This window comes from Neofelis nebulosa, chromosome 2 (genome assembly GCF_028018385.1).
Source record: "Neofelis nebulosa isolate mNeoNeb1 chromosome 2, mNeoNeb1.pri, whole genome shotgun sequence".
NCBI classification, from domain to species: Eukaryota; Metazoa; Chordata; class Mammalia; order Carnivora; family Felidae; genus Neofelis; species Neofelis nebulosa.
Window position 1 is genome coordinate 102,688,867 of NC_080783.1, and position 18,433 is coordinate 102,707,299.

An 18,433-nucleotide genomic window follows, 5' to 3' on the forward strand; every position below is an offset into this window, starting at 1 on the left:
ACCCAGCGCCAGCGCCGTCAGCTCTCCACGACCCCCCGCCCGGGCCCACACTCTCCTCTCCCTCCTGAAAATGAGCATACCTTGCTAGCGGGTTGGTGTCCTAGCAAGCCAGGAAGTGAGATGTGTGAATGCTAGGAGTGAGCAAATGTTGGCCAAGATGGGTGTGTAAGGGGTCCAGAGGACTCGGAGTGGGCTCAGGACTGGGCGTGTGGGTAAGGAAGTGCCGGCAGGGTGAGTTGTGAGTATGTGGGTAAAGGGGTCGGGTGTGTATGGAGCCATGTGTGTGCACGTCTGAATACATCCGTGTGCCCGTACGTTTCCCGTCCGCATTTCGCATTTCTGCCTTTGAGAATTAAGGAATTTCTTCCAACTTGATAGATATCCAGGTGGAGATGGCCTGGAGGTAGACTGACTGGAAGCATGTTGGGGGAATCTAGGAGGAAGAGAATGAAGTCCCTTTCTCCAATGGCCCTCTGCTCCTGGGCCAGAGGTGTGGATGTTTGGGGGCACCCAGTGCCCATTTGCCTTGCCTTGAAGTTCTGAGTTGTGCAGTTTCCCCAAGGCAAGAGGCTCCACAGAAGGCCACTGACCCAGCCACATCTGTGCAATAGATTGTCCCCAAGTTCCGCTTCCACACCCAGCCCACATTCAAGTGGAGGATAAGGAAAAAGAATTTTTATTTTAAATGACAAAGGGTGGGGGGACCCTTATGATTTACTTACCCTCTTGAGGGAAGGAGGGGACCCAAAGAGGCTTTCAATGGTGGGGGAGTGATACAAGCGGGATGGAGAAAGACCCCAACCCTACTGACTCTCTCCCATTCCTGTGTTTCCTCCATTATCTGCATTCTCTGCGGCCAACAGAGACTTCCCTGAGCAAAAGACACCTGGCCAAACACACAGGAAGTGTGTTTGTGTGTTTGGGGGGTGCTAGAGAAGGCTGAGGGTCACACAAGGGGAAGACTGATGAGTGCTTCTCAAGGTGAAGGCTGAGAAATTATACCTTTGTTTCTCCTCTTTCCCATTCTTGCAAAAACCACTTATCAATTTGCAGTGGCCCAGGGCTGTGGGGGCCAAAGCCCATATTTGTATCTATTTGCTTGTGTATGTGAGAGCCACAAACAGAGTCTATAAAAACCCTGTTTGTGTGTCAGTGTATTTGTGTGCAGAGCAGGAGGCTCGCTCGCGTATGGACACTTCAGTGTGTATACCCCCGTCTGCCCCACCAGCCAGTAGGGCTCAGAGAAACGTGTTTGTGGGGGGTTTGGGCGCATGCTGTTCAGAAAAGAGAGATCTAACGCCAGCCTGTGCTCCCGCAGAATTTTGGATGTCATTTAGGCAGAGACAAATATCATGGTCCTGCTAGCTTCCACCTCTCTTTTGAGGAAGAGAGTGAGGAGAATTGTGAAGGAAACCCTTGCAGCCTGGCCAGGCGTGTGCGCGACGGGCCGAGAGTGCGAGCGTGTTGCATGCACACGGTGGTAATCGCATTTCGAGTGTAGATCAGATGGCGGTGGGGCCTCGTGGCGCGGGACATGAATGAGTTGTCGCAACACAATAGCATGCAGCCTTCCTACGGGGACTGGGTGACCAGCGGTTTTGTTGGGAGTGAATGCGAGGAGATTTCTGCTACAAGTACTGCGGTATTATTATGAGCCAGAAGGTCAGACTATACATTGCAGGTCCCCAAAGCCTATAGACCTTGGGAAATGTGGGGCCTCGAGCCACGTCATTGTACCTGACAGTCCTTTCAATAGACTAATTCAATTAGCGCTCTTGGTTTTGGTCTTCATTTGGAGGCGATAATAATGTGGGGGGTGGGTGGGTGCAGGGGGATTCGTTGGGTATTGGTTAGGGATCTTAAGCAATTCTGCCTGAAGCTGGGAATGGGGCTGGGGGAGGCGAGGGGGGTGAGGGAAAAAGCTGAGATGGGTGGGGGTGCGTGGGAGGCAAACCATGGAAAATAAAATGCTCTGTTGACTCTTGAAATTGGGGCGGCAGCTTTGTTTGTAGACGGTCTGGAAGGCTGGGGGGGGCAGGGGGAGCCAGGGAGAATTTATTTTTTGTGTGTGCATGAAATAAGCCAGTAAATGTACAGGTTCTTAGGAATTTCGAAGAAAGAGAGGGAGAGAAAGAGAGAGGGGAAGGAATGAAGGAAGGAAGGAAGGAAGGAAGGAAGGAAAGGAAAGGAGGGAAAGAGGGAGGAAGAAAGAAGGAAGGGAAAAGAAAGGAAGGGAGGGAGGAAGGAAGGAGGAAGGGAGAAGGAAGGAAGGAAGGAAGGAAGGAAGGAAGGAAGGAAGGAAGGAAGGGAAAAGGAAGGAAAGAAGGAAGGGAGGAAGGGAGGTAGGTTGTCTCCTTTGGGGATTTCAATATTTGGATCTATATCCCCACCATTCTGCCTACCCACAGGGTTTTCTCCCTTTTATCCCAGGGAGCAGTTCACAGCAGGGACCTTTTTGTTTCAGAAACGGTTTGCTTTTTTGTTTGGTTCCCCCGGCCCCTTCTAAAGCCTAATCAAGCTGAGAAAATTAAGCCTTTTCTTCACCTGACTGTGGGAAATGGGGGAAACATTTCAGTGATTTCTGTAAATTGCACCGGGTGGTCAAGATTCGGAAAGGGCTCCCCAGGCCCTGGTTTCCTTATTGAGCCCTGCGGACAGCCTGCGGGGCCGGGGCTGGGGCAGGCGTCCGGGACGCCAGCGCGCAAACCCCCGTCCGGTTGCTGCTGGCGGGTTGACGAGCCGGGTGACTGCGCGGGGATGCTGGAGAGCGAGACGCAGGACCCTTCGGCTCCGGTTACCGGGAAAGCCTTCCCCTTCCCTCTCTATCCCCAAACCACCCTGGAGCTGGTACCACACAGCTAGCCAGGCCCCTGCAGCCGAAGATTTTAGAGCTCACGGTTCCCGAAAGGAAGGCAACCACACACACTCTACATATTTTTCTTCACTTTAATCAGACATCCTGCTTTTCTCCTTACACCGAATTCCACCCAGACACCAGAACAGAAACGCTAACATTGTATCCTCCCCACAAAAGTAATAAAACCGGGAGTAAATTCAGCGTCTACGCTGGAAATTTTCTGCTCTCCTTTATTTTGCTTTTCGCCCTCTCTCACCCCTCCCCCTCCCTAGGAGGTGTCCGGAGTCAAGGCACCCCTTGTGGCCGAAGGGGCCCCTGGCCCACCCCAGTCCCCACCTGTCCAAGTGGCGGCTCCCACCTCGATCCTGCTCGGCGCGGGTCGGAGTCCACACCGACTGGCCTCGAGCGTGTGTACTCTGGTGGGTACCAGTGTGGGAGCGAGTGAGGAGGGGCAAGCGCGGCTTCTGGGTTCTCCTGCCCCCTTGGCTCAGTCCAGGTTCCCGGGGAGGTCCAGACCCAACTTCAAAGTTGGGGGGGAAAAAAAAAACTCGAGAAAAGAAGAAAAACCACAGCATCCAAGTCCTTTGCACAGGAATGCCCCTGCAGCTCCAAACCGTGTTCTTTCTGCTGGCCCCAGAGTTAACTGTCCTCCTTCTCCTTCCCTTGACTCCCTTAGGGGTGAGAAGTTGTCCCTGGGATCATCTCCCATCGACCCGGGGAAAGGAAGCAGAAGTCCGCGCACCCAGCTCTCGCCGCTCTGGCTCCTGTCCCGCGCCTTCCCACCTCCCTGCCGGCGGGCTCAGGAGCGCCAGCCAGGCCGCGCCCCTCTTTCGTCCTTTCGGACGCAGCCTCCCGACCCTCCTCCCCGGGAGGGTGCAGGACAAGCCCCCGGCTCCGTTCGAGGTCGGCGCCGCAGGGGGCCGGCGGGGAGGTGAGGGTGGGAAAAGTTTAGTCCGGAAGAGGAGCTGGCGGGGAAGGGAAGTCTCAGGAGCCTGGAGTGGAGAGGCAAAAGGGGCGAGAACCTGGAGTCTGCCCCCCCCACTCCACCCCACCTCCTTCTTTCCCAGACTGGATCGCGTGCGGGTGAGGTGGGAGGGGAGGGGTCGCTGCACCCCCAAGGCCTTCCCCAGCCACCTTCCCCGTCCGCTTCTCCTGCAGAAACCCGGGTGAGGGACGAGTGTGCGCCGCGCGCGTGCGTGTTTGTACGTGACTCTGTGTGTGCGAGGCTCCAGGTGAGCGCATGTGTGTGTCCGCGTGTGCATGGGAGGATGGTGTGCATTCTCGGTGTCTCTCTAGTCCCAACGTGCTTGCGCTATGTTCGGGTGTGCAAGTGTTGTGTGTGCATGGGCGTACGTGCCTGTGCGTGTCCCTGCCTAGGGTGTCCTAGAGTGTGCGTTTTTGTGCGAGCTGGAAATGGGAGAGCAACTACCTTTACCGAGGCTTTGGAAGTGCAGCGTGTTAAGTGCTCTGATCCCAAACCAACTGCCCACCTCCCACCCCCATCGGTACCCCACACCCTCTCCCCACCCCACAGCCCCACCCCCCGTCGGGGAGCTACTGCAAAGGCAGAGGAGACAGTTGTTTAAATGTAGAATAAAATAGCCACTGTGTTTTTTCTTCCCTTCCAAGACCCGCCTGTGCAGCTCCGAAGCCCTGCAGAGGGGGGTTGATTGGGGAGGGGGGGGCGGAGGTGGGCAACACGTGGCAAGGTCAAGATCAAATGGACCTCAGGGAGCGCATGGGCCAAAAGCCCATTCCACAGATGACACAACTGGAGACCTGGAGAAGGGAAGGGACTAGCTCAGGGTCCCACAGAGGCTGTCACTTGTCTTAGGGCCGGCCAAACCTGGCTCAGAGCCACAGGCGTGAGTTCTGTCCTGTGGCCTAAGTCCCAGAGGAGAGTGCAGGGATGAGGTGAGGATTGGTGGTCTTCTGCTGATGGCCAACCCACTCCATTCACCTCCAAGTAAGGTTCGCTGTCTCCCCAGTACTTGTGTGTGTGTGTCTTTGGGGGTGGGGGAGGGGGATGAGAGCCCAAGGCAGGATCTTTTGGGGCTAGGAATGCAGTGGGACATGAGGTGGAGACACAATCCCTCCTCTCCTAGGGTCTCACTCCACCCCCCAAGGAGTTAGCAGCTTCCTCTTCTCCCCCACTCACCGGCGGAACTTTCCAGGCATGAATGGTACTGTTAGAGATGGGGGGGTTGGCTGGCCTCACTTCCTGCGGGGATAGGGTGGGATGGTAGAAAACCGACCCCAAAGCCATTCCAGGCACGTCCCTCCCCTCCCGCGCCAAAGACGCCCGCCCCAAAATTGTTATGCAAAGGAGCCAAGTGTGTGATCTTCTGGTGATCAAAGCCGCAAAGCCAAATATTAGAGGAGAAGTCAATAATGGATGAGCAGATTAAGAAACCCATCTCGCGGACAATTATCGTCGCAATTGAAAAAGCTCTCTCTTCCTCTAATTCTCCCCCCCTCTCCCTCCCCCTATATAAAACTAAAAATTAGGTGAAAGATGGGAGTTGGGGAAGGTGAATAGGAAAGGCTGCAGCCGAGCTTGCGTGAATGAGCGCGTTCATGGATGGCTTTGTTGAGGGGAGATAACGCCCCCTAGGGGTGACCCCAGTGGGTCCCCGTGTTTTCTCTGGTCAAGCGGCAGAGCCTTGCCCTCTGCACCCAAGGTTCATTGACCCCTTAGAGCGTGAAGTTTCTCTGAGCCGCACGGCTAGAATCAGGGTTTCTAGAGATTTTCTTTTCAAAACGTTGGGCACCCAGCCTGAGCTCCCCCGCTACACCCTTTGCTTTCCCCTTTCTCGGGAGAGGGACCCTAAGGCCGGAGGTTAGGGCAAGGAGCAGGGTTAGAGGGGCGCAGGCGAATTCCCGGCCGGTTTTCCTGTGAGGAACGCGCCACCTGTCGGTGATATCGCAGAACTGCACCCGTATGGTGCTCAAGGGTCCACCAGGCTGTGGGGGAGAGGTTTGTGATTGAATTCCCTGGACCCCGAGAGGAAGAAATCTGGCTTCTGTCCTGTCAGCCAACGCCTGACCGAGGAGAGACAACGGAATTCCAGGAAGGGGTCCTTATTGGGATCCCCTCGCCTCATGAGAGCCTAAACTGGAGAGAAAACCCCAGGAAGGGCTATTTCTGATTCAGAAAAGCAGAAAATACCTGAGACATAATGCGGGTGGGGTGGGGTGGGGTGGGGGGCTCTGCATTGGGCGTCAGGGCCTGGGTTCCTTCGTCCCCTCTGTCTGTCCCCTCTGTCTGTGCTATGTGACCTTGAACAGGTCCCTATTTCTCTCTGAGCCTCTTTATTCCTAAACTGAAGGAATTAGATTAGATTGATCCCCTCTCAACTCTGACCTTCAGTCTGACATTGAATCTGAGCTATGTCTGTAGGAAACCTGTGTCTTATCTTCTTCCTAGTTCTAGCTCTTAATAGATCCTGGACTTTTATATGCACTTACAGCCTAATCTCATGTACGTATTCAATGTATAGCTGCTTTGATTATATTACTGTTTTCTCAATTATCCAAGGATTTCATTTGACAGGGGTCAGGATGTTTCTTGGCCTGAATTATCTTCATAAGTGCCCTTTTCCTAAATTCTTTTTTTTTTTTTTTCAAGAATCAACAAAACAAGAAAACTGTGTTGACTTTGCAGTGTGAACACATCGGGGATCCGAGTCATGGGGCCAGTGAGAACACAACAGCTGTTCATGTGGAAGGCCACCAGAAGACCCAGGCCCCAGATTTCGCCCAGTGTCAAAGAAAGGACGAAAGAAGAACCGAGGCTGGAGAGAACGCTGTAGCCACGGACACTCTGAGCACCCCCCTCCTCCCGGGAGTGGACTGACTCCTAACCAGAGGGTTCCTGATGGACGGTGTCCAGAGAGCAGAAAAGGCAAGCGTCCAGACAATGTAGGATAGCTCAAACCTCAAACGACTTCCCCTTGAATTCTCCATGAAATTAATAAAGCGCGGAAACCGGGAGGTGGGGGCGATATTTTCCTCAAGTTACCGGGAGATCGCGTGTAACCTCAGCTTGGAGTTGCAGGTTCGCGCAGCTGGAGGGAAGCGCGGGTTCCGTGCGGTGGGTCCTTTCCGCAAGGCCTGGCACCCAAGCTTAGGGCAGAGCAGGGCCGAGTTAGGCGGATCCGGCAGCCCCAAACGGCGCACGCCTGACGGAGCAGCTGCTGGCCCGCTGTCCTGTCCTTCAGTTCCCAGAGGGGCCAGGAAGGCCCTCTCCGCAGCCTCCTCCCGCCGCTGGGCGGAGGCCTGCGCATCCCTCCCCAGATAATAGGAAACTTCCCTTGGGGCAATCAGAGAAACTGCCATTTTGAACCCGGGACCCTTTGCTTTCCGAACGGAGAGGACATTTCTAGTCTTTCCGTGGGGGAATCCAAGAATCATTCTGGGACCGCCGGGCCCCCTCGGAGGCAGTGAATTTCAGCGTCTTGACCACCTGCGCCCACGTGGAATTCAAGCTTAAGGTTAATGTTCCTACTTAGAGATGGGAAAATTGAGGTCGGAGCTCCGGTCATTTGTTCTGTGAATGGCAGTCTGAATGCAAACCGAGGCCTAAAGGGTTAGTTGGTGGCCTGGCCCTGATTGTGGCTGGGAATTTTTGGCCAGCTTCCGGGAGGTCCGGTCCCACTCCTGACCAGGGGAGCAGCGGTTCTGGTCCTCTGTGCCGCAAGACTCGCAGGGCTTGTGACACCAGCGCTTTCCCAGCCCCTCAGCCCTGACCCATGGGCTCCCGAACTTTGTCCCTTCCAGCCTGCGTGTAGCAGTCCTGGGGTCAAGCGCCTCCCCACTAAGCCAGGTCGGCCTGGGAAACTGGGAGCCCCAGGCCTGGGCCTAGAGCAGCCGGCACACTGGGACCTGTGGCCAGTCCGGGGCGGGGCGGGGCGGGAGCTGTGGGCTGAGCTGGGTGGGCGTAGGGACACTGTCCCAGGACGGACCGGGAAGCATCCGGGACTCTGTATGTATCCTGTCTCGGCCTGGACTCTCCCACGCGGGCCACGGAATCGGATTCTGGAATCAAGGTCAAGACGCCGCAGGCAGTTGCTTTGCCCAGAGCCGACCGACAGGCGGGAACCTTCCAGAGACAGCCGCAAAGTGGCCTGCGCTGGGCCGGTGAATGCCAGCTCCCATTTGCACTGCTCAGACCAACTTCGGTGGTGGGACTGACAAAGGAGAAGGAACGGATTTATTTTAAACCTCTCACATTTCACTCAGATGTTTCAGGTTTACAAAGGGGAGACCAGTAGGGAGAGAGACACACACAGGTAGAGAGATGAGGGGAGGGAGGGAGAGGGGGAAAGGTTAGGGATGGAGACAGAGAGGGAGAGAGAGAGAAGAGGGTGGGAGAGAGAGCGAGTGAGTGAGCCCTTCCTCCAAAAGGCAAGGGAAGGATGTTAGAGAGTTAGATAGCCTGTGTACATCGGGTACTTGCTCTGGGCTCGGCTCTAGGCCCTGTATTCGGGTTAGCTCATTCCATCCTTACTGTAACCTGTTGAGGTATATAATTATCACCCTCTCCAGCTTACATAGGAGGAAACTGAGGCACAGATGGTGGTAAACCAGCCCAAGGGCTTGTCCTTAGCAAGCGGGGAAATGAATCTAATCTGTCCCCAGTCCTAGAAGAGCCAGGTGGGGACCAGTCGGTTCAGGGGCCTCTCAAAGCCGCCCCTCGGGCCCCCGAGGAGGGGAGGGATTCTTATTTTCGAAGCACAGACGCGAGGGCTCAGCGCTCCTAAGCCCTCAAGTTGGCCGCGCTCCCGCCAGCCGCGCGCGTTTGGCTGCGGGGGTCGGTCCGGGGAGCCCTCAGCCCGCGCCTTCCACGCTGGCTCCGGCCCGGCCCGGACACGACCCTGGAATCCCAAAGCCTCGGCCCGCTCTGGGGAGACGACCTTCGGTTTCCGTCGCACGGAAGGGGCCCGCCCGAGAGCCTTGCGGAGGCCGCAGCCTCTCCTTGCTGGTATCTCCGTGTTCATTCTACTCGCATCCAAGCGCAGTGACCGTGGAAAGCGCGGAGTATCGGATTCGGCCTTGGTGGCTTACACCGTGCGACGGGGGCAGAAATGGCTGATCTGGGCAGGCCCGCAAGCCCCAGCTCCCGGGGTGGGGCATCTTCGCCACCCGGCCTCCCAGGCTCAGTGGCTGGTCTGCTAAGGTGATCACCGAAGCCAAGACTTTTTCAGACTTGCTTCCGGGCAGCGGGCGAGGACATTGACTGGGATGCGCTTGGAGCTCGGGTCCCACGGAGACAACAAGTCTCCAAGGCTTCCCCCAGAACCGCTCTTCAACTATCCCTGCGCGGATAATGGGGTTTCAGGGGCGAAGGCGCATGGCGAAAGGGCCATGGCGAAAACTTGCGAACACCCAGCGTTTCCTAACAATGCTGGGGCGGTCATCCTTCGAGATCGCTTCACTCCCGGGCCCCGCGGTCCGTCCAAGGGTAACCAGGTCTCATGGAGCACCCTCTAAAAGGAGGGGAGTTGGGGGTGGGGGGGAAGGGATGTGCAGCCTGCCAGAGGGATGGGGGGGACCTAGGACCAGCATTGCCAGGAGACATATCTTGACCCCAAGTCACCGGCAGGCCAACGGGAAACTTCACCGGCCCCCCAGAACCTGCAGCGGGTCCTGCCCAGAAGGGGCTCCGATTGGTTCCCCGGGGCCTGGTGGAAGGAACTCCCCCCCCCCCCCCCCCCGCCTCCCGCAGAGAGAATGCAGGTGCCTGACTTGCTTTAGGAAAGCACAGGTGTGCGGAGAAGAGGGACTGGCATTGCCCCAGGGTGGTGGGAACCACCACTAGCCGCCTGAGATTTCTGTCCTCCTGCAGTCGGCCCTGACTGCATCCCTCCCCTTTCTCTTTGCTGGAGCTTTCGCCTTTAACCAGGGGAGCAGAACGGGAGGCCTGTACCAAAAAGGTCTCATTGTCTCTGAAGTAGAACCTCTGGTTTCTCAAGGCCCTGCTGGGGCTCTCCGGGGGAGGAGAGCAACCCCCAGGGCCAGCAGAAGGCAGCCCCCCTTGGCCTGCACCACTCCTCGGTTTTAACAGACTGAATTAGAATTAGGATTTGTCAAATACTTAAAAGCTTCCTATCAGAGCTGCCTTTGGTTTGGGAATCACCACCCTGGGATTTTATAGTTACTTTAATGGAATGGTTTGGAAGAAGACTAAGGGTGTCAGCAGTTTTGAATAAGAGTGAACTTGAACTTGAACTTGACACAGCCCCCCCCCCTTTTTTTTAAATGTCTGGACCTTGGGTCAAAATACATCAAGGAAGAGATTCCACCCCCACCACACTCAGGGAACTTACAAGTACCTTGAGAGTGGGGCCCTGGGGATTGGGGGTGCAGAATTTGCCGGGAGTAGGGGAGGTTATCTTGGCAGGGTCACCAGAGAGAGTGGAAGCCAAGTGACTGTGCGGGCATCCCCTCTTTCCCATCAACCTTTTGCATTTCTCTCTTCCCCCCGTCAGTCTCCCAGCTATCAAGTGTGGACTCGATAGGAATGTTGCAAGGAAAAACTAATTAAACGGCAGCACAATGCTTTGAAAATATTAAGTGTCATGTAAATGCCTAATGCTAATAATAATCTTGATGGTGGTAATTATGTGCCAGGAAGCACATCCCAGACAGCCCAGCACTGAGCCCAACTGTGCATGTCAAGGAGGATCCCAGGGAACGCCCATCCTTTGTGTTGTGCAGCCCCAGCCCCGAATGGCCTGGTGGAAGAAGGGAGCTCCAGGTCACGCCCCAAGCACCTGGGAAGCAAACCTAGGCTAACCCCAGGGGGAGTCCTAAAGTTACTGCTCTCTTTGCCGGAAAGCCCCCTTCGTTGCCCTTAACGTGGGAAATTTGAGATTTCCAGGGACTGACCATACCCAGGAGGCTCTGACAGGCTCCACTGTACGTACGTCCACGTCCAGGTCTGACCTCTGTGAGCTGAATGCCTTCGGTTTTCCAGAGCTTCGTTACGACGTCGCTGCTGAGCCTCTAGGTGGATTTAAAGAGAAGAGTGTTCTCTTGGGGACACACATGCCTCGCTCTCTTCTTTCCCTGAACTCTGGCTGGGAGGGGCATGGGGTGCTTGGATCTTCCCTTCGACATTTTTCTAGTTTGATGAAACACCAGGCCTTCCCAGGATTTACAGTTTCCTTATAAGGCAATTTTGCCAGCACCCATCCCTCACCCCCATTTTCTCCCAACGGAAGCTTCCCTGCTGCCACTACCGCTGGCCTGGAGCTTTGGGGCCCTGAGGTCTGCCAAAACCCAGTGGGGGCTTTGAGGGCAGCAAATTAGAGTGAGTCACTATGGAGGCTTTTGGGAATTTCCACCCCAGAAATCACTGGGCCTTTTGGGGGTTTTGTATAATCACCTAGATACTTTAATGACACTCCTGGCCCTTGAACTTGCCCTCGTTTCATTTCTGAGTGACTGGAAGAATAGTTACAAATTTGGGTTCATCCAGCTGCCTTTTTTGGCCTTCTTCAATTTGTTTCGAGGTTCAGTTTTTTACCGCTACATGATGACATACGCCTTCCCATTTGGGAAGTATATAGCTGACTTTTAAAATTTATTATTCAAGAGAAGCAAATTCTTATCTACATCTATACACAAAACGCTTTGTTCTGTTTCGGTTGGGCTTCAGTAACTCAAAAACCCCTTGCTTTTAAAAGTAAGCCTGTTTACATATCCTATAGAAACAGGTGGTTTCCCAGGTAATTTCTTTTTAAGAAGCCACTCAAATCGGAATGGTTATCAACCGTGGCAGTGTTAGGGTTTGGGGTTTAGGCCATGTGAGATTCAGTCAAACTTGGAGGAGGTTTATGAGATCAGACACCGACCACACACACACACACACACACACACACACAAATGCACAGTCAAAAACTCTGTAGTTTGCATTTCACTCCTTCCTGTCCAAGTACAGATTTTGCTTTTTATTTCATCTTTATAATGAGAAGCCTGGTGCCACATGGCCCGGCCTCCTCGTGTATGTTCCATTTGGGAAGTGGTGGAAGCATGTGACATGCGAGCTCACAGCAGCAGTGAGAGGCAGGCAGACTGACCTCAAGCCCATGCCCTGTCTACTATGCCCTCCTCCCTGCTGCTGCTTTGGATAAGGAGGAAACTCTGCCTGCAAAACCCCTCCCCCTTCCCAAATGGGACCTTAGGAATTGACAATTCCTGCAATTCAAAACTAGGAGCCCCCCAGTCACTTCCCCAGCCTCTCCCGCAACCTCGAAGGCATGCAGGCACTTTCCAGGCTAGATCGTACAGTTATACTTCCAGGACGATGGGACAGTGAACCTGGCTCATTTTCTGGTTTGGAGCTGCACCCCTGATAATCACTTCACCTCAGGGGGAAGCTGCCTCTAGGAACCTCTGAGGGGGAAAGTGGGGAGTTAATAGGCCTACCATCACTTTTGTAACTTTTTAACGAGTTTGTTTTGTTGTTACTGGCATCCTCACCCAGGATTCCTGCTGCATCATGAAGAATCTGTTTCCAAATCAGATAAGTCACGGACTGAGACACACTGGATGTTGCAGATAAGTTTTTACAACAGCTGTGGAGTGAGCCTGTATGTTTTCACAAAGATACTGTTCTCAGGCTAACATCCCCTCCTCCAGGAATTTCAGAGCAAATAGCTTTGGTTCACTCTTTTAGCATTTTGGTTCCTCCTTGGTTGGTGGTAGGGGAGTGGGGGTGGAGCTGAGGAGATTGGGGGGCAGGTTCTAGACTCTAGGGAAGAAGCAAAGAGAGGATGGGGCTCCGGAACAGAGGACCGTAGCCAGAAACCCCAGGCTCCAGCCCCGGATGCCACCCTGAGCAGGGCAGCTGGGCCAGCTGTATTTGGTGTTTGTCACCACCGCTCCGAATCTTTATTTGACATCTGTAATTCTGTGCTGGGTGATGTGCTTGTCCGGAGCTGTGGGTACCCCATGCATTTGGTCTAATAATTTTTGTTCATTTCTTTTAAAAACACTCTGGTCTGACCAGGCTTCAGGAAATGGGGCTTCTGTTCTGGGGTGGCAAGCCTTTCTCCTCCACCTCCTCCGTGGGCTGTCAGCACAATGCCTGACATTGATAAACAATCCCTCCAGAAATTCAGATGTTTCTACACTGTAGGCTGCTTGGCTCTGAGATCTGAAATGTTCGGCATTTTCTCCAGATAATAAGCATGTTAGCAGGTCCCGCAATAGCCTGGGAGATTGGGTTCACCTCCCCCCGCCCCCCGCCATAGTAGTCTATAGAGTAGAGTGGGTCAAAAGTCTATAGAAACCACCAAACTCAAAGGCTCCCCTAAGCCTTGGGGGGTGGGGTGGGGGGGAGGGAGTGGACGCGGATGGTGTGGCCATGGCTCCCGGCTCCCGGAGGCAATCCCATTTCTGTCCAATGGACGCTGGATGGGAAGGCTGGCAAACTCAGCATTCTCAGTGTGGAGTCAGGGCAGCTGGTGGGGGTGGAGAGATGGGAGAGGGTTACGGGGCTCTGAACTCTCTTTGCTATGACGATCTCCATTGGGCCAGAGAAACTGTTCCTCTGTAATCTTAGTCTTTCCCATGGAGGGAGGACTTTGCAGCCCACATCCTACTGTAAACTCATATCCCGAGTCTCTGAAAACAGCGAAGAATGTGTCACATGTAGGGTTTAACAGATATGAAGCTTAGGAAAAGCTGATGGCGGAATTTCAGGCATTATCCAGCAGGTGGCAAAGAATCCGGGGAGTCCAGCCTGTCTCAATGCTGGCTGATAAATCATCCCTGCACTTGGGACGAATTCGCCTTGGTCCCGGTATCCCTTCATTGTATGTAAACTGCTTCTCAGAGCTGCTGCATGTAACTTTGTCTCTGCTCTGCACAGGATAGTGGCCATTGAGACCTTGAAATGTGGCTGGTCCGAATTGAGATGCACTTTCAATGTAAAACACACCCCAGATTTCAAAGACTAAGCATGACAAAAAGAAGGTAAAGTATCTCATTAACTTCTTAAATACTGATTATATGTTGACAAAATAATATTTTGAATATTGGGTTCCATACAATATATTATTATAATTCATTTCATCTGTCTCTTTTTATTTTCTTTTAATGTGCCTCCTGAAACATTTAAAATTGTATCCTCTGTTCAAAATCAGGACTCACTCACATTTTATTTTTATCAGGACAGAGCTGGTCTAGGTAATCCCTTCCCTTCTGAAACTACTTTGAGGACTTGCTTACTGGTTTCTTTTGTTAGTCATGGAGGCAGCTCAGAGCTTCGATAACATCCTTTCTGCTAGATAAGAACTGAAGGGCGGAAGAAGTTGGGAGCCTTAGCGGAGTCATCGCCAAATACTGGCTTCTGGTGACATCGTGTGGTCATTTCTGGGTACTACACCAGCCACAGGCTGCGTGCCAAGTCCCCAGTCCCCTCCTGTAGTGAGTGACCCTCCATGAATGAGCCAATAAATACTGGGGGGGGGGGGGGGGGCGCCTGGGTGGCTCAGTCAGTTAAAAGCATCTGACTCTTGATTTTGGCTCAAGTCATGCTCTCACAGTGATGAGATAAAGACCCGCGTGGGGCTCCTCAGTGACAGTGCAGAGCCTGCCTGGGATTCTCCCTCCCTCTCTTTGTCCCCTCCACGCTCATGTGCTTGCTCTCTCTCACAAAATAAATAAACAAGTTTTAGAAAGATAAATAAAATAGGGTCACCTGGGTGGCTCAGTCGGTAAAGCCTCCGACTTTGGCTCAGGTTATGATCTCACAGTGTGTGGGTTTGAGCCCCGCGTCCAGCTCTATGCTGACAGCTTAGAGCCTGGAGTCTGCTTCGGATTCTGTGTCTCCCTCTCTCTCTGCCCCTCCCCTGCTCGCTCACTCACTCTCTCTAAGATGAATAAACATTTGAAAACTTTTATATAAATAAATAAATGTGTGATACCATGATGATAGATACATGATATTATATACTTACCAAATCCCACAGAACATCATAGTACAAAGAATGAACCTTTATATATATATATATATATATATATATATATATATATATATAACTTTTTTAAAAACCATTTTAAACCATTTAAGAGGGACAGCGGATCCTCTGAAGGCATGCACATGGTGAGAAGAGAATTTAACTGTACTGCGAATAAATAAACCATGGACTTTAGCTTGTAACAATGTATGAGTATGTAACAAACATACCAGACTAATGTCAGATGTTTACAATAGGCGAAAGGAGGTGAGGGGGCACATGAGTACTCTTTGTACTGTTTTTATTTTTAATTTTTATTTATTTATTTTGAGAGAGAGAGAGAGAGAGAGCGAGCACAAGGGTGGGAGGGCCAGAGAGAGAGGGAGAGAGAGAATCCCAAGCAGGATCTGCACTGACAGCACGGAGCCCCATGTGGGGCAACGAGCTGAAATCAAGAGTCAGGTGCTCAACCAACTGAGCCACTTGGGTGCCCCACGTATTCTTGACAGGCAACTTGTCAAATTTTACCAAAAGAAGTCCTCCTGGGAACTTACTGGGACTGCCCTGAATGCGAAGACTGGTTTGGGAAGAAGCACGTTCGAAATACTGAGTTTTCCTATCATATGATATGTCTCCTGATATCTTTATTTCACAGAAGAGAAAACCAATGAGGTTCAGAGAGGTTAGGTGATTTTCTCCAGGTCACCCAGCTGGTTCCGTGGGAAAGCCACCATTTTCACCCAGGGCCATTGTTACCCAGAAGCCCTTGCTCTCAACACCTAGCCTACACCACTCATTAGTTTTTGGGAGGCCTTGCTCCTGGACATTTATCTCTGGTAGAAGGATGCTTTGATTGCCCTTGGTGGCACAGGCCTGAGGTGGGGGGGGTCTCAAGACTTGCTGACCAGCCACCAAAATGAACATGTGGGCATCTCCCAGGAGAGGAGAGCTCATACTGAAGAGAGCGTCTCTGTGCCCTTGGTTGATCCATCGCCCGAAAGGGAATGGTTCTCCTTTTTAAACTCAGCCCAAGATCTGTGTGGGAGGAGCTGAAGTTGTGGACTGAAGGGAAGAAGGCTGGGGAAGGGGACCGGGATTCAGATGAGTCAAACCCCACATGTCAGAAGGTTTCAGTTGGGGTCCCAGCTCTGCCACTTTCTAGCTCTGTGACCTTGGGCAAGTCACTTAACTTTTCTGAGGCGCCGCTGTCTCACCTCTAAGGAGGAATACTTACTGTTTCTCCCAGATACCCTCCGCTGTGGGGATTAAATTAGATAATGCATGTAACAGTTTTGACCTCGCACTCACCGGGCATCCTCCAGTGATACTGTGATTAGCGTGTGAGCTCTGATCGCCCCACCCTCCTCCCCTGCCTCCAGGCTCCGGGGAAGCTGAAACTCACAGCCCATCCACTTTAGATAAAAGACTTTCATGGACAGAAGGAGCCGCATGAGGAGGGTTCCTGAAGACAGCAAGCTTGCACATCCACCAGTGAACTCAGAGTGACCCGACAGCAGCAGCGAGCCCCCCACCCCCACCTCCCGCACCCCACCTCCCACCCCTCGGCTGAGTGTTGCAAAACGAAGTTTGCACCACGCCTCCTGCAGCTCGCAGCTCACAGCACTTTTTAACAGGTTCTCGGGGAGGCAATTAGGTCTTTGCAAGGCTCCAGGGGCTCGAAGCAGTGGTTGGGAAATCTGATCCGATGAACAGATAAGAGGTAGTTATAATTAGCACATTCAATGTGAACACAGTGATGGTGCACACAGTAATCTCAACCATCAAGATAATTCTCAAACAAGTGTTCCCTCCTAAGGAGCCTCACCGTGTTCATTGTACATACTCCCAACTTCCCTGTTTTCACAGACAGCCATTAAAAGCCCCAACCCAGCTTGTCCTGTATGTCTGCCAAGCCTGAAAGCAAAGAAGTAGGATGAGCTGGCATTTAGTATTTTTAAGGTATGTCTTTACATTTTTTTTCAAGTGAGGCATAACTTAAATTCAGCAAGTTTACAAACCTGGAGCTTCGGTCTCACTAAATTTTTACCTCTGTATACACCTGTGTGACCACCACCCAGAGCTCATTATTCAACATAATTTGCCGCCCCCAGAATACTCCCTCATGCCTCTCCCAGTCAGGTCCCCACTGAGAGGCAGCCACTAGTCTGACTTCAGTCGCCGAGGATTAGTTTTTGCCTGGTCCTGAACTTCCTATAAATTGAATTATAGCACATGTGCTTTTTTGCCCATGGTCTCTTTAGCTCAACGTCACCTCTGTGAGAGCCATTGGGGATATAACATGCTGCTTTCGTTTGCTTCTTACAACTGCTGTGTAAAGGCACATTGCATGATAATGCCACACATCATTTTACTACTGGTGGACAGAGGGGTTGTTTCCAGTCCGGGGCTATTACAAATAAGACTGCTGTGAGCATCATTGAGCATGTCTTTTTTTTGTATGAGCTTTTTTTTTTTTTTTGGTAATGTTTATTTTTGAGAGAGAGAGAGAGAGAGAGAGAGAGAGAGCATGAGTGGGGAAGGGACAGAGAGAGAGGGAGACACAGAATCTGAAGCAGGCTCCAGGCTCTGAGCTGTCAGCACAGAGCCCGATGTGGGGCTTGAACTCACAGTTCGTGATCATGACCTGAGCCAAGGTCAGACGTCAACCGACTGAGCCACCCAGGTGCCCCTGAGCATGTCTTTTAGTGCATCTGTGTGCACCCTGAGTTTGTATGAACCTAGAAGTCAAATTTCTGCGTTACAATTTTTTCTTCTTTCCTTCCTTCCTTCCTTTCTCCCTCCCTCCCTCCCTCTTTCTTTCTTTCTTTCTTTCTTTCTTTCTTTCTTTCTTTCTTTCTTTTTCTTTCTTTCTTTCCCTTCCTTCCTTCCTTTCTTTTCCTTCCTTCCCTCCCTCCTTTCCTTCCTTCCTTCCTTCCTTCCTTCCTTCCTTCCTTCCTTCCTTTCCATCATTCCCAAAGTTCCCTCCTGCTCCTTTGTGATCACTTTCGCATCCTCAGCCCCCAGAAACCACTCATCTCATTTCTGTCACTACAGTTCTGCCTTTTCTGGAATTTCTGATAAATGGAAACAGACATCCTATAGTCTTTTGTGTCTCATTTCTTTCACTGAGCAGAACTACTTTGAGGCTCATCTGTGTTATTGCATAGGTGAGTGGTTCACCTCTTTTCATCTGCGGGTGATCCATATTTCACTATGATGTACCACATTTTATTTCCCCACTTACCTCTTGAGAGACATTAGGGATTTTTTTTTCTATCTGGGGGCTCTTGTTAATACAGCCACTATAAGGGCTCCTGGGTGGCTCAGTTGGTTAAGCATTCGACTCTTGATTTTGGCTCAGATCATGATCTCACGGTTTCGTGAGTTTGAGCCCCACCTCGGGCTCTGTGCTGACAGTGCAAAGCCTGCTCGGGATTCTCTCTCTGCCTCTCCCCAATGTGTGCATGGGTGCTCTCTCTCTCTAAGAATAAATAAATAAACTTAAAAAAATAAAGCAACTATCAATATTTGCTACAGTTCTTTGCACACAAATGTGTTTTTATTTCTTTGGGGTAAATACCTAGAAGTCGGGTTATTGGGTCACATG

At 52.2% G+C, this 18,433-nt stretch overlaps 1 long non-coding RNA gene across 1 annotated transcript in view; it reads left to right on the plus strand.

Annotated features, from left to right (window-relative positions):
• LOC131503813 (uncharacterized) overlaps positions 1 to 6,848 on the plus strand; it is a 10,438-nt gene extending 3,590 nt beyond the window's left edge. Inside the window, exon 2 of the long non-coding RNA XR_009257623.1 lies at positions 6,486 to 6,848. This is a non-coding gene — a long non-coding RNA (uncharacterized LOC131503813). The remainder of the gene's footprint in view (positions 1 to 6,485) is intronic.
• The last annotated feature ends 11,585 nt before the right edge of the window (positions 6,849 to 18,433 follow it).